The sequence below is a fragment of the Apteryx mantelli genome, chromosome 1, assembly GCF_036417845.1.
Source record: "Apteryx mantelli isolate bAptMan1 chromosome 1, bAptMan1.hap1, whole genome shotgun sequence".
NCBI classification, from domain to species: domain Eukaryota; kingdom Metazoa; phylum Chordata; class Aves; order Apterygiformes; family Apterygidae; genus Apteryx; species Apteryx mantelli.
Genome location: NC_089978.1, coordinates 171,418,323 through 171,430,774, shown reverse-complemented (window position 1 = coordinate 171,430,774; position 12,452 = coordinate 171,418,323). Strand labels below are relative to the sequence as shown.

Genomic DNA, 12,452 nt, shown 5'->3' with positions numbered 1-12,452 from the left:
GTATTAGTAAAACAAGCTAGCTTAAATGCTGAAAGTTGTTTAAACTATCATGTTTTACTTTACAATAAAGCAGTGAAGGAATATACACGCAGCAAACTATGATGTTCCAGCCACAAGGAAAGTAACTTTCAGACAGAGGCAAAAACCAAACAATCAGAAGTGCTAATGTTTGAAACTTTATCCAAAAGAGCCATCTGCCTCTCATTTGCAGTAAACTTGCTTGAATAGAGTACTTCAAGCATACAAACAAGAGTGAACTCCTACAATGAAGAGGAATCTGGAGAATAGCTTGTGGCTGTCCTACCCCTACACACTGTCTGGAATAAGCACAAGGAAACTTAGCCCATGGGTGCAGAAGCAGCTGTCAAAGCAAGGAAAATCATCTGACCACGAGCATGTGGGGCATATATACGATGGAAGAGGAATATATGCAACTGAGTAAGAATCTGCAGCTACTACAGGCAGACCACAATAAAGAGTTGCCATGATAAATTGACAGAACATTTTTAATAGTTTGCAAGGACTATTAACTAGTTGTTCCTTAGCTCAGCCTAGTAAAATAAAAATGTTAACTGTGTCAGTGCTCCTGCTATTACAATTGTATTATTATTAGCAATGGAAAATTTCTGGAAAGGAATCTGGTATCTGATACGGATCCAGCCTAGACTAACTCTTGATTACCTCGAGTAGAAGACAGCCCTGAAAACCTTGTTGGTACTCAACACAAAATATTAAGCAATCCACCTTTGACATGCAGTTATTATAACGAATACTCAGAAACCAGATGCCTCAACAAATATTGTAACTAAACACATTACTGCTAAAATTGCAATAGCATAGAGTGTGTGTGTGTGTATGTGTGTGAGTATATATACACCTCTAAGAGGGTACCAAGATTGTGACTACAAGTTTTTGAGGTTATACTGCAGAGCTGTAAAGTGCTTCATTTATAAATGCTGATAAACCGTTTTATGGAGAGGCTGTGAAACTTAAATTGGTTTGACTTGCGAATTGTTAAATTTATAAGCTCAGTTTAAGTTAGAGTCAGTCCTCTTCTAGACACAGAACATACCGGTGCATTTATACTGCTGCAACATTGCATCTTTAAGCTTCTGTGCAGAAAAAAGCCTGTACACAAAACTAAACTAAGACCATTTAAAACTGATATATGCCAATATATCTCCCTGGGGATTATTTAACACAGATGGTTTTTAAGACTGATGTACATCAGGCCTGATTTATGAAGTTATATTGATTATGAGGATATGGTCTTATTCTGGCTTCACTTTAGCAGGTGACATTTCTTCGTGCACACAAGAACAACCTGCAGATGAATCCTTCTTAGTGATCAGTATCTCAGTCCCACAACAATTCTTAGAAGCAAGTGGTCAGTTGGAAACTCTTAATTTAACAGCTCTTATAAGCAGAGAGAGCATAGCTTGGAACACCCCACTGAATTAATTCTCCATCCAGTCTTCTCACTCCTGTATATGTGTATGCGTGGGTGAAGCTACTTCTGAATCAGCTGCTGAAATCACCAGAAATTAGTGTATCATTCTGAAGTCTGTCATTACTGTTTGCATTGAAATGCCATGCAACAAACAGTAATGTTCAGCAACTGGCTCAACAGCAGCTCAGCCATCTGTGTACTATAGGTGGGAGGACAGCTAGGACTGCTAACCATCAGTGGTTGTACAGATGTCCTTGGCTATACACCAGAGCTCTTGCAAAAGTAAAGGTTGTAGGCTTAATTTTGACCTGAAGAGCTGGAATTCCCATGCACTTTAATTTTATCACTTGCAACTACAAGGTGCATAAACATGAGAGTAGTAGGTTTTTTCTTTTTTTCCTTTTTTTTTTTTTTTTTAACTTTGTGATCCCTAAACACAAGGGCACTAATTGACCAATTCAGCACTCATAACAATTCTACTCTGCACTGAAATGCATTACGTTAAAATCCTTGCTCTGAAGAACATCATCCTCACTGGTGAAAAAAACACAAACTTCAGTGCTTAATTTACAGATTTTTGGGCATCACTTAATGACACAAGTAAACTGATGAAATGGCTAGCTGAAACAGGCATTCCTCTCCCATTGACCCATTTTTGCCTTATTCCTTAATCTTGTCCTTGTGCTGGTATTGGTATACACCTAACCCCCCTGGGAGTCAGTTCAAGAAACTGAACTGGCAGAAACTTCTTTCTGATTTGTAGAGTCAGGATACGGTTTCAAAGGCAGCTTGAGCGGAATTACAGCTCAGCTATGGGGAGGAGGTCCTGCTCGTCTTGAGCAAGCTCTGGCGTTCCTCTGATCACACAGGAAGCCCATTCAACTCACTAAAAAGACAGAAAATTGACCTAGCGGAAAAGCAGCAAACATCTGCCAAGTAAGCATGCTGAATCACTTTGCTTTGCAATCAAGTTAATTCTAGAGCGGCCAAAAGAAAGAACATGTGGTTAGATGTCAGGAGAAGGAGTCAAAAGGAAGATGAGAAAGGAGGTAAAACTCACTTTTCACTTTTAATGGTGGGGAGCTGTTAATTCAGTTCGTCTGCACTGTGAAACTGTATCCTTTATTTTCAGCCTGTTTAGCTGCCTGAAGCAGCTCACTGCGGAGTCAGACAAGCACCACTTCCAGCTCTGCAAAGCAGCAAGACTGCCTCTCTGAACAGTTATGACCTGTCAGACCGTGCACCTTGACATTAGAGAGATGGAGAGTTAAGACAGGTCAACTAGAATTAGCTCTTAAGAAACTTTGGGACAGTTGTAAGAAGTTTAATAGTTCACCTTTAGCTTACCTAAGGTATCTATGTTATACTTCACATCAGGTATGCATAATCACTCTTTAGAGATCCCTGCAACAAATTAAACAAAAAGAAAAAAAAAGGTTTTAGCCTTCTTTTCTTGTATTATGTAAACTTACATATTTAGCACCACATATTTTCATGCTTTAAAAGCTTCTTTTCCTGAATTTCTCTAGCCAAAATTCCAAAATACTGAATTGCTTCATATAAGTCTTATGATTAATACATTCTAAACTTGGAGCTACCTGGGCAATGCTCTCCAAATACTTTAGAACAAACTTTAAATTTCCAAGTAAATAAAAAGATTTAGATTAACTCCATCCACAGTCTGAGTTTGGAGCTTCAGTAACTGCAAGTCAACTTCAAGGTGTCCATCTAAAGTGAACTGATTTCAGAAATGCTTCTTTATTCCAGACTTGTCCAAATCATGCCACACACTTCCAAGGCATCCATCAGGTGGCATAAACGTTGGGTTTTACTACTAATATAGAAAACAAGTAGACCGATTCAAATAATTGACATTTTCTTGATTCAGACTGTTCTGCTCTCCTTTCAAGGCAACAAGACTAGTCAAGATAAACCAAACTTTATGCAGATGCTAAAGGTTTCTAATCACATTTATATTTCCTTTCTGATCCTATCTACAAAAATAAAGCAATAAGATCTGGAATTCAAAAGAGATCAGAGAGCACAACATGAAACAAAGGGCACATACTTTTATGATCCTCTTTAAAATATCCCATAACTAAATAAATGAAAAAGAATGAACTGCAAACCATAATATTATTACTCCAAGAGGGGGGAGGAGGGAGCCAAAACTCCTGCCAGTATATCAAGCACTAAGAAAAGTTATTAGCAAAGCTTGACTAATTAACTTTTACCTCATTCATATCCCACTCTGAATACCCTTGCAAATTATTTTCCTCACTCGCTGATTTTACCATGACATCTCTTTCATTCAACTGCTCTACTGGTTTCTCTTTCTCACATCAGACTTAAGTTCCTTGCCTTTATTTCTCAGAAACTTCGTAGTGAAAGTGAAGCGATAAAGAAATGTTTTGCCCTGTGACCACTGAGTGAACGATATCATTCTCTGTTTCAACTCCCAAAGCACTTGCTTCTGTAACTTTTTGCACAGTGGCCATTAAGATTGTGAAGGCTCTTTCTAAAACTACATAAAACTAATACATGATCCTCCAATTCTTCTCAAAGGAGATGTGCTGCTTATAGAAAACTGACAATACTTAGACTGTCAACATGATTAGATCACCGCTTCTCCAACTGTCCAATATTTTCTTTTTGTAGCCGTGTACTCCATCAGTTTGTGGTGATCTGTTTGGACTTTTTGTCAGCAATGGTAAATTCCTGGGGCCAGGGAAAATTGCTTTCTTGGAAGATATCCAACACAGTAAAGCCTCTCTTCTATTGCTCGAGGTAAAAAGTAACACAAACATTAGCACCTGTATTTATGCCGGCTAGAGTTACTTTACCAGGTATAATCACCGCATGTGTTTTTGAAGTTATTTCTTGAGTGCTTGACAATATTACTTCCCATATAATTAAATCAAAAAAAAAAAAAAAAGGAAAGCTCTTTCAAAGACCTATGAAACAGAAACTAACTGAAGAAGAATTATATATCCATCTATTTTCTTTTGAACTAGTCCCATTTATTAGAAGAAGCATCTAAAAGCAGGCATTTTGATTAAAGGTAGGCATTAGATCTTTTCTGTATTACTTAAAAAGCTTTTATTGTATCTCTCCTTAATCTTCAGACTCATAAATGAAATGTAATTTTAATCTCTTTCTGTGTGTAGATCCTATGCAAATATTGTTTGTTTATGCTCCTATTAAATGAGTTAATGAGCCTGACAGGCAGAGTCAAGATTATTTTTAAATACATTGCTGTCATTAGACCAAACTTGTTGGTGCTGAACCTGGCATCATCGCCAATGGTGTTCCATCACTACTTTAAATATGCACTCCGTGCGCCACCGTGTCGGTGGGAGAGATTCACTAGCTTGCATTAACCATTCAACCACCTTCTCTGCCTCTTGCTCAGTTTGTATACACCAGCATTTTCTCAATGTTTTAGTCAAATAAGCTAGCAAAGAACTACTATTTAAATTGTTTGCATTAAATTGTTTGCATTTGGCTTACTTCAAGTGAAAGGGGTTAAGAAGCACTCCCAGGAGAGCAGGCAGCAGATGTGAGGGCTGGTAATCAGGAACACTAACCTGTCCACTGGTAGAGCTATATCCAAAACACATCAACATTTAACTCATGCCCTTGTCCAGAGACAAAAGTTGTACAACTTTAATGATCGCTGTATGAAGTTCCTGCTAATGGGATACAAAAATACTATACCAGTGTAGACTGAGGAATTTAAATGCCATAGCAATAGGAATATCATTTGATATTTGGACTCTCCATGTGATATAAACGGTAAGGTCTCTTGGTCTGTTACATTATAGCGATGCAGCTATACCAGCAGTCCAATGTAAGGTATCTCGATTCTGATACAACATCTTTTAAAGGAAGGAGAGCAAACTGCATCAGTATAAAGATACAACATACCAAAATTTTATCCACCCAAGATCTTCAGTTTACTTTAAACACACACAAACACACACACAAAAAAACCCATCATAGTGCTTATCAGTATAGTCTTACTGCTACAAAAACAACGCTTGTAAAATCTGAGTAGTTTCATTTATTCTGCTAGTGTTGTCAAACCAGTTTGACTCCATATCTGGATGGAACGCGTATGTGTTAACACAGGTGTCTTTTCTGAAACTAATTCACTTGTGGAATACATACCAGTAAAAAAATCTGATGTGCATTTAAACTAATGTAGTTATGTAAGAACTTTGAGCATACTTTTGAGGTATCAGCATCTCAACTATTTATGGTTGAACAAGTTACTGTCAACTTTTCTTTCTGGTTTTATAGAACAGTAAAGATAAGTACAAGAAGATTAACATTTTTTAGGAAAGCTCAGAAGGTTACCATAATGGAAAGATAGCCATGAAAAAAATCCCTCTTAGAAGAAAATATCTTAACCTGTTTCTATAGTCATACTGCTTCAGTAATAAATGATTTCAACAGATCTTCAGAAAATTAACTAAGGATTTGCTGTCCCAGCTCAGATCATCACATTGGGCTTAAATCTGCTCTATATCTTAAAATGGAAACTAGCCTTCCTTTTCATTCCCAGATGTCACCTTGCCCTAATTAAGAATTTAGCATAACCTACACAGAACTTGTTTAATGAATAGCTGTATGTAAAATGAAAGGCATTTAAAAAAAAAAAATCACTCTACATTTAGATGTGACAGGGGTTTCTGTTGCTTGTTTTAAACCCCAAGGCTATTTAAAATTAGGAATAGTATTCTGCGGTGCTTTATAAATAATAAATCAAGCCAAGGAATCGAAACACATTTGTGAAACAAATGATGCTATTCTGCTCAGTGCTGCATACAAAAAAGGCTCAGTGAGCACAGGAACCTAAACCAGCTATTCTTGGATGATCATTCTACAAGTCATATTGCTCAAGATGGTAGAACAGTTGGCAGACTTAAAGGAGTAACATTCTCTTCATCAATGAACTAAGGAATATTTATGCAACTCCCGACACACAGTTAGATACTGTTTATTTGCACATCAAGATTTAGAGAACACACATATTGTAAGAGACAAAAAAACCCAAAGAACACTGAAGTAGCTGGAATTGCAGGCAAGCAAGGGAAGACTGGACACTTGTGAAAGCGTAAGGGAATAAGTAAAAGGCATATACCAGTAGAGAAAAAGATGCATTTGTAAGCATGGCTGTACATTCATTTTAAGTCATTGCTCTCACTGCTTTAAAACTGCTGTGTTTTTCATGTAAGCAAGCACTACAGTGGGAGGAAAGATGAGGAAACAGGATTGCTAGGATGAACTTTCAGGAAACCACTGAGTCATTCTTACAGTTTGGGCCACCAAAGGGGACAGTCTCACTTTCAGCCCTGTGCTCCGGCTGCTTTTATTATACCATCTCTAGAACTTGCCTGGACACCTACAGAATTGATTCAACTCACCAGCCCCACAAGAAACTGGGGGCGGGAAGGGGGGGGGGGAAGGGGGCTGTCTGCAAGCTGAATCAGTTCACATAAGCATTGGATAATCACTAGAGCTAGGGGGCTATTTAATCAGGTCAAGCTGTCTTTTATAACTTCAGCCATAGACTGCATCTCCACTTGAAGCTGACAAAATCCGGCATGGTTACACACACACAAAAAAAAGTAAACTGGTTCCCTGTACCAGGGCTGAAGCTGCACAGCGAACCAGATCAAGAAATTCATCCAGTTGAAGACTCCACCCCCCCCACCCCTTACTGGGTTCGTTTCAGCCAGGTCAGTTCTCCTACCTGGCTAATGCAAAGCCATGCGCAGACTACACTAACACAAGAGAACGAGCACAAATACGCCTTTCAGGACACACATTGGCATCACACCCACCATGGCATCATTACACCATTTCATGCAAAGGCAGCCCCACTCCTAGCTATGACTTTTCTCCCTCTTTGTATTCGATCTAGTGGCTGTACAACTGCAAGGTAAGCTGATGCTCTGAATCTATTCATCCTGCAACTAACCATCGTTCTGTGAGACACAAGGAAAGCAGGCGGAAGCAGGAATAAGACCATTTCTTTTGGAAGAAGCCCCTATTGTTACACCACCTTATGCACAACGCCACATTGCACTCATAGGTCTGACGTGACGTGACTGCTTGGGGCATTCACTGAACTACAGCCACAGGCAAGGTAGTCAATAAATGAAGCTATTCTATGGACAAGACTTTCAAACCTGTGACTTAAACAGTATTACTTATACCTCTCCCCTTGCAACTTGCACATGTTCCTATACTCCACAGAAACTTCCTTAAGGGAAAAAGAGGGAGTTTTGCAGACATCTTTCCAGTAAATCAATGCTGACATGGTTTCAGAAAAAACTAACTCTATAAATACCATCTTCACCCTCTTCTTCACAGACTTTTCACTTTATCAACTCCACAGAGTAATTTTTGTTACAGGGAAAGCTTCCCCCCGCCCCTTCTTCCTACAAACAGTGGTATGTATTGCAACGTCTAAAGCATACATTGCACTAAGAAGGGCAGAGTACTGGTCCCAAATACTTCCAGCATCACCTTCTGCTCGTAAGATCACTCAGAGTTTAACTAAGTGTCCATAACTCCAAGAGATTTTTTTCCTCATGGTGTCACAGTAAGGTTATTTAACACCCTCCTCCTCCTCCTGGCATATGTTATCAATGTTTTCGTTAGAAAGCACTTCAAAAACTCATGCTGTCTCTATAAATCGGGAAGCTCTCATTTAACATGCAGACTGAAAATTCTATTATATCATAAAGTAGCTTTTTATTTAAACCTGAAAATAAGTGTGACTTACAGAGCAGCTCATGAAGATTTTGCATTAAGCTGTGAGCAGAAACATAACTTATTATGCTAAATCTTTTACAGAAAGAATACAGAACTATATTAGGAGGAAAAAAAAAAAAGCAGAGAAGTTTTGGTAGCTAGATATGGGATAATCAAGGATGGTATGTAAAGCACTCCGGAAAAAATACTCAGGTTAAGTCAGTAAAGAGTGAAAGCATTAGTCACGTTGACACTTGCACTGTCCTGCTAATACTTCAAAAGAAACCTACTACCAAAATAAGCGGGGCAGTTTTCACAGCACAGTCATTGTCAGGCTATAAACAGTAACCTCAACTTATTTGAGGTGACATAACAATTAATTATAGCTAATATGATAATTTTAGGGTTTTTTTAGTTTAGTTTTTTGTTTTTAAATTATTGGTTTAACTTCCTAAAAGGACAAGATACATAGCTTAGCCCAGAGTGCGTTGTTACCAAATTGAACAGAACTAATTCAAGTAAGGCCTGGCCCAAAGTAACAAAATTAATTTAAGTATTGGTGCAGAATGGCAGTTCTAGTACCATAATCTTCAGAAAGGAATGTACTTCCCTACATGATCTGTAGCACTACATGGGACTCTCTCACAATGCAAAACCTGTCCCACAACCTCAAAGAATTGGAAACAAAGAGTTTTGATTCTTCAGAAGAGAAATCCTTTGTTGCTTTGTTATTTGGAGAGTTTGGTTGGTACTCTCTAAATGCAGCAATCTCTGGAATCAAAGGCTGATGACTGAAAGATAAGGATATGGACAGGACTAGATACACAATGAGAATTTGGTTAACTGCACCTTTGCGGTTTTATCTGCCATACTCACTTACATGAAATATTATTTTTTGGCAGTTTACCATATGCCACTAATGTACATGCACAAGTTTAAACTCGTAAAAGCAGCCTGACACCACTGAGGAACAATCTACACAAAATGGTTCACTCATTTAACCAAGTTTGTTTAAAAGCCTAATTTGATCTTTCTGTATCACCAGAGTGTAACTTAGGTATTGTTTAATTTTCCCTGATGCCTTAAAAAAATACAGCTATGTATTTCATACCTAAGCTGCGAGCTGCAGACCGAGTGTGACTGAAAAGCATATGCAGACAGCTGTGCCAGTCAGAGACGACTGCCCCCACACCTGCCCTCAACTGCTCACCATCTCCCCTATGCTGGATGTTAATATCTCCATAGGTCCGTGAAAGCAGCTAATCACATGAGAGCTCCCTAACCTGTTTCAATCAAAACTCAGGTTAGCAAAAGCTTACTATTTAAACTGCTTAAACCAGGATGGCTGCTGAAGCAGGAAAGGGATACCTATCCTCTGCTGTCCTCCCACAGGCTGTAGCAGTGACAGCTGAAATCCACAGTTCTTTTGTCAGTAGAACAAAGGTGTACAAGTTAGACTCGACACCACTATACTCCTTGTACACAGATGAGCTCCCTATATTAAAGAAAAGTTGGTTTTTCTTTTTTTTTTCCCCTCCCTCTTCTTCCCCCCCCCTCTAATCCTGCCATTAAACATGGCTTACCTTCTTTAGGGAAACTGCTTTCCTTCACAAACTGTAAAGAAATTGCAGCAACTTCATTGGTTGCATAAATTTTAATTATATAATACTATAAGCACACAATCAAATAAAATGAAAACTAAATATCAGCAGAGAGAAAAGCAGACTGATGTTGCCAGTCTAAATATTTAGATTTCCTATTATGAATGAAAGCCAGTTTTCACTGAACTAGCACTGAACGAGCATATTAGCTTTAAGCATTTTGTAGTTATATTTTGCACTTGAACTATTTAATGCCATGCTACAGCATCAGTGCTCATTTCTTTCAATATATCTTTAATCACAGATTACAATCATGAAATAATTCACATTGAAAGCTACTTCTGGAGGTCATCTAGTCCAAACAACCCTCCCCCCCCACACACACACACACCTGAATCAACCTCACAGTTACATTGGCTTGCTTTGGGCTTTGTCTTCAGAGGTTATGAAGCTTGACAAGAAAAACAAGGCAGACCTAAAATGAAAACACCCCCCCCCCCCTCCCCCGGCTATGGTTGTTCTTAAGAGATCAGAACTCCCAACAATTTAATTCCCTTCAGAACAACTTTTCACATGAAAATACAACCCAGCAAGAAACACAAAAGTGTTAATAAGTGTCCCAAGTGAAGAGGGAAAAAGTTAGAGCTAGATAATAGACCTATTGTGAATTGTTCTCTTGTGAGAAGCATCACCTTGATCTGTCATTGCAGCGTTTAGCAGACTTAGCAAGTGGTGTCTAATTATCCAGATGGGGCAGGCTACATGAACTACAAAAGCAGCTGAGGACCATACACCCCACTTTCTGCCCATCAGATGATCTCAAAGTCCCCCACATTACTATGCATGTGCACACACTCTTGTCCACCATCACACGACAACATTTGCTCATGCAGTAAGAGAGGGACTGCAATGTCTCTGAAGAACTTCAGACAGAAGAAATGAAACACTGCACAGACCTTCAGGATTTCCCTTAGATGAAAGTCCCCCCTGGAAAGTCAGACTGCAAGGAGCAAGTTGTGGGCTAATTACTGTTGGACTAGGATATCTCATGTCACAGCTGGCTACTGTGGACTGCAAAAAGTCTTTACAGAGTTATTTTCAAGTTGGAAATGCTGTTACAGAAAAAGCCATTCAAAATCACTAAGTGTTGCAGAAGAAAGAGTCACCAGGTGAACACTGTTCATCCAATACAGTAATTGGATGTCTCCCCTCCTGTCCCCACCCCTTTTTTATTTTTTAAACAGAAGCTTTTATTTCTGCTTACACAATGCTGACTCTGAAAAGAGAGCTGTCCTACCAAAAACTATGAGAATCCCTTCCCCTCCTCCCATCTTATTTTTCTATAATAGATGGGGATGTAGCTCTTCCTACTACATCACCTTTTCCAACTCCACCTTTAACACTATTTATTAGTAACCTCAGATGAAAGAAAGCCCAGCTCATTTTTTCAAGTATCACGGTCACACTCATCTTGTAGTAAAACCAGTTTATTTGCAGAACATATGCCATCTCCCCTTTTCCCTCCGCAATTTATAAATTTACCCTGAGGCACAGGACTGTGCTTTTGCCCTTAAACAACATACAGCAGTACTCTGAAAAAACAAAAACAACCCACAAACAACCCCTGCAACGTGAAGGAAAAAAAAAAAAAAAGATCCCACCCATCGACACAAAGTAAGGAGCAGTGACAGGGTCGACAGCCCTAACAAAAGTAACAGATGGAGTCACGCAGGATAAAGCCAGAGCCACGGAACCACCCAGGAGCTCGGGAGCCAGCAGCCGCGGCAGGGCTGGAGAAGCCGGGGGCAGCGCAGCCACTCGCCCCACACGGGCCCGCGAGGGGTCCGTGCCGGGGGGGGAGGCAGCAGAGCCGGTCCTCACGCTGCCCCCCACCCGGCCAGGCCGCAGGCGACGACTCCGCGCCTCCGCCCTCCCGCGGGAGCCATCCCGGGGACGGGATGGGGGTCGCGGCGCGCCGCACAAAATGGCTGCGGCGGGGCGCGCACAGCCGGGGTGGGGGGAAGGGGGGAGAAGGACGGCAGCGCCCAGCAGGAAGGGACCCGCGCCCCCCCGCCCTGCGAGGAGGGCGCCAGAGCCCCGCCGCGTCCCCGGGACGCGGCAGCCGGCGCCGCCCGGATGCGGGAGCCGCAAGCCGTTCCTGTAGGTGAAAGGTCGGGGGGCGCGGAGCCGCCGCCGGGAGCCGCCCAGCGGGACCAGCAGCGGCCTGAGGCGAGGCGGGCCCGGGCCGAGCCGCGCTCCGGGAGCAGAGCGGCGGAGGCCGGAGCCGTTAGCGGGAGGGCGCGAGCACGCAGGCGCGCGGCCGCCCGCCCCCGCGGGGCCGCGGGAGTCGCTCACCTGGCGGGCCCGGCTCCCGGCGGCCTCTCCGGCGGGCTTATTTGTCGGTGGCGGCTGCGGCTCCGGGAGGTCAGAGTTCGCGACCCCGCCCCCTCGGCGCCACCCCCCCCTGCCCCGCCCCGCCGCGCCTGCGCCCTGCCACCCTGCGGGGCGGGCGGAGGAGGGATCCGCGCAATATGGCGGTGGTGGGGGCGCGAGCTGGGGGCGGGGCCTCGCTGCCAGGCGCTCCCCCCCCCCCCCCCCCCTCACCGTGAGGCGCTCCGGGTCGGCGGCCGTTAATG

General features: G+C 41.8%; 1 protein-coding gene across 13 annotated transcripts in view; it reads right to left on the bottom strand.

The window, feature by feature from the left end:
• The window catches only part of NR2C1 (nuclear receptor subfamily 2 group C member 1), a 61,250-nt gene extending 49,005 nt beyond the window's left edge, over positions 1 to 12,245 (bottom strand). For 8 of the 13 annotated variants that reach the window (XR_010886541.1, XR_010886550.1, XR_010886556.1 and 5 more), the window contains exons 1-3: positions 12,172 to 12,245; positions 2,798 to 2,854; positions 2,511 to 2,694 (exon numbers count right to left, since the gene is read on the bottom strand). The gene's annotated coding sequence lies outside the window, so the exon portion shown is untranslated. Of the gene's footprint in view, positions 1 to 2,510; positions 2,695 to 2,797; positions 2,855 to 12,171 lie in introns of those variants that run through there. The other 5 variants (XR_010886545.1, XR_010886555.1, XR_010886546.1 and 2 more) reach the window with 5 other exon arrangements.
• Positions 12,246 to 12,452: the final 207 nt, after the last annotated feature.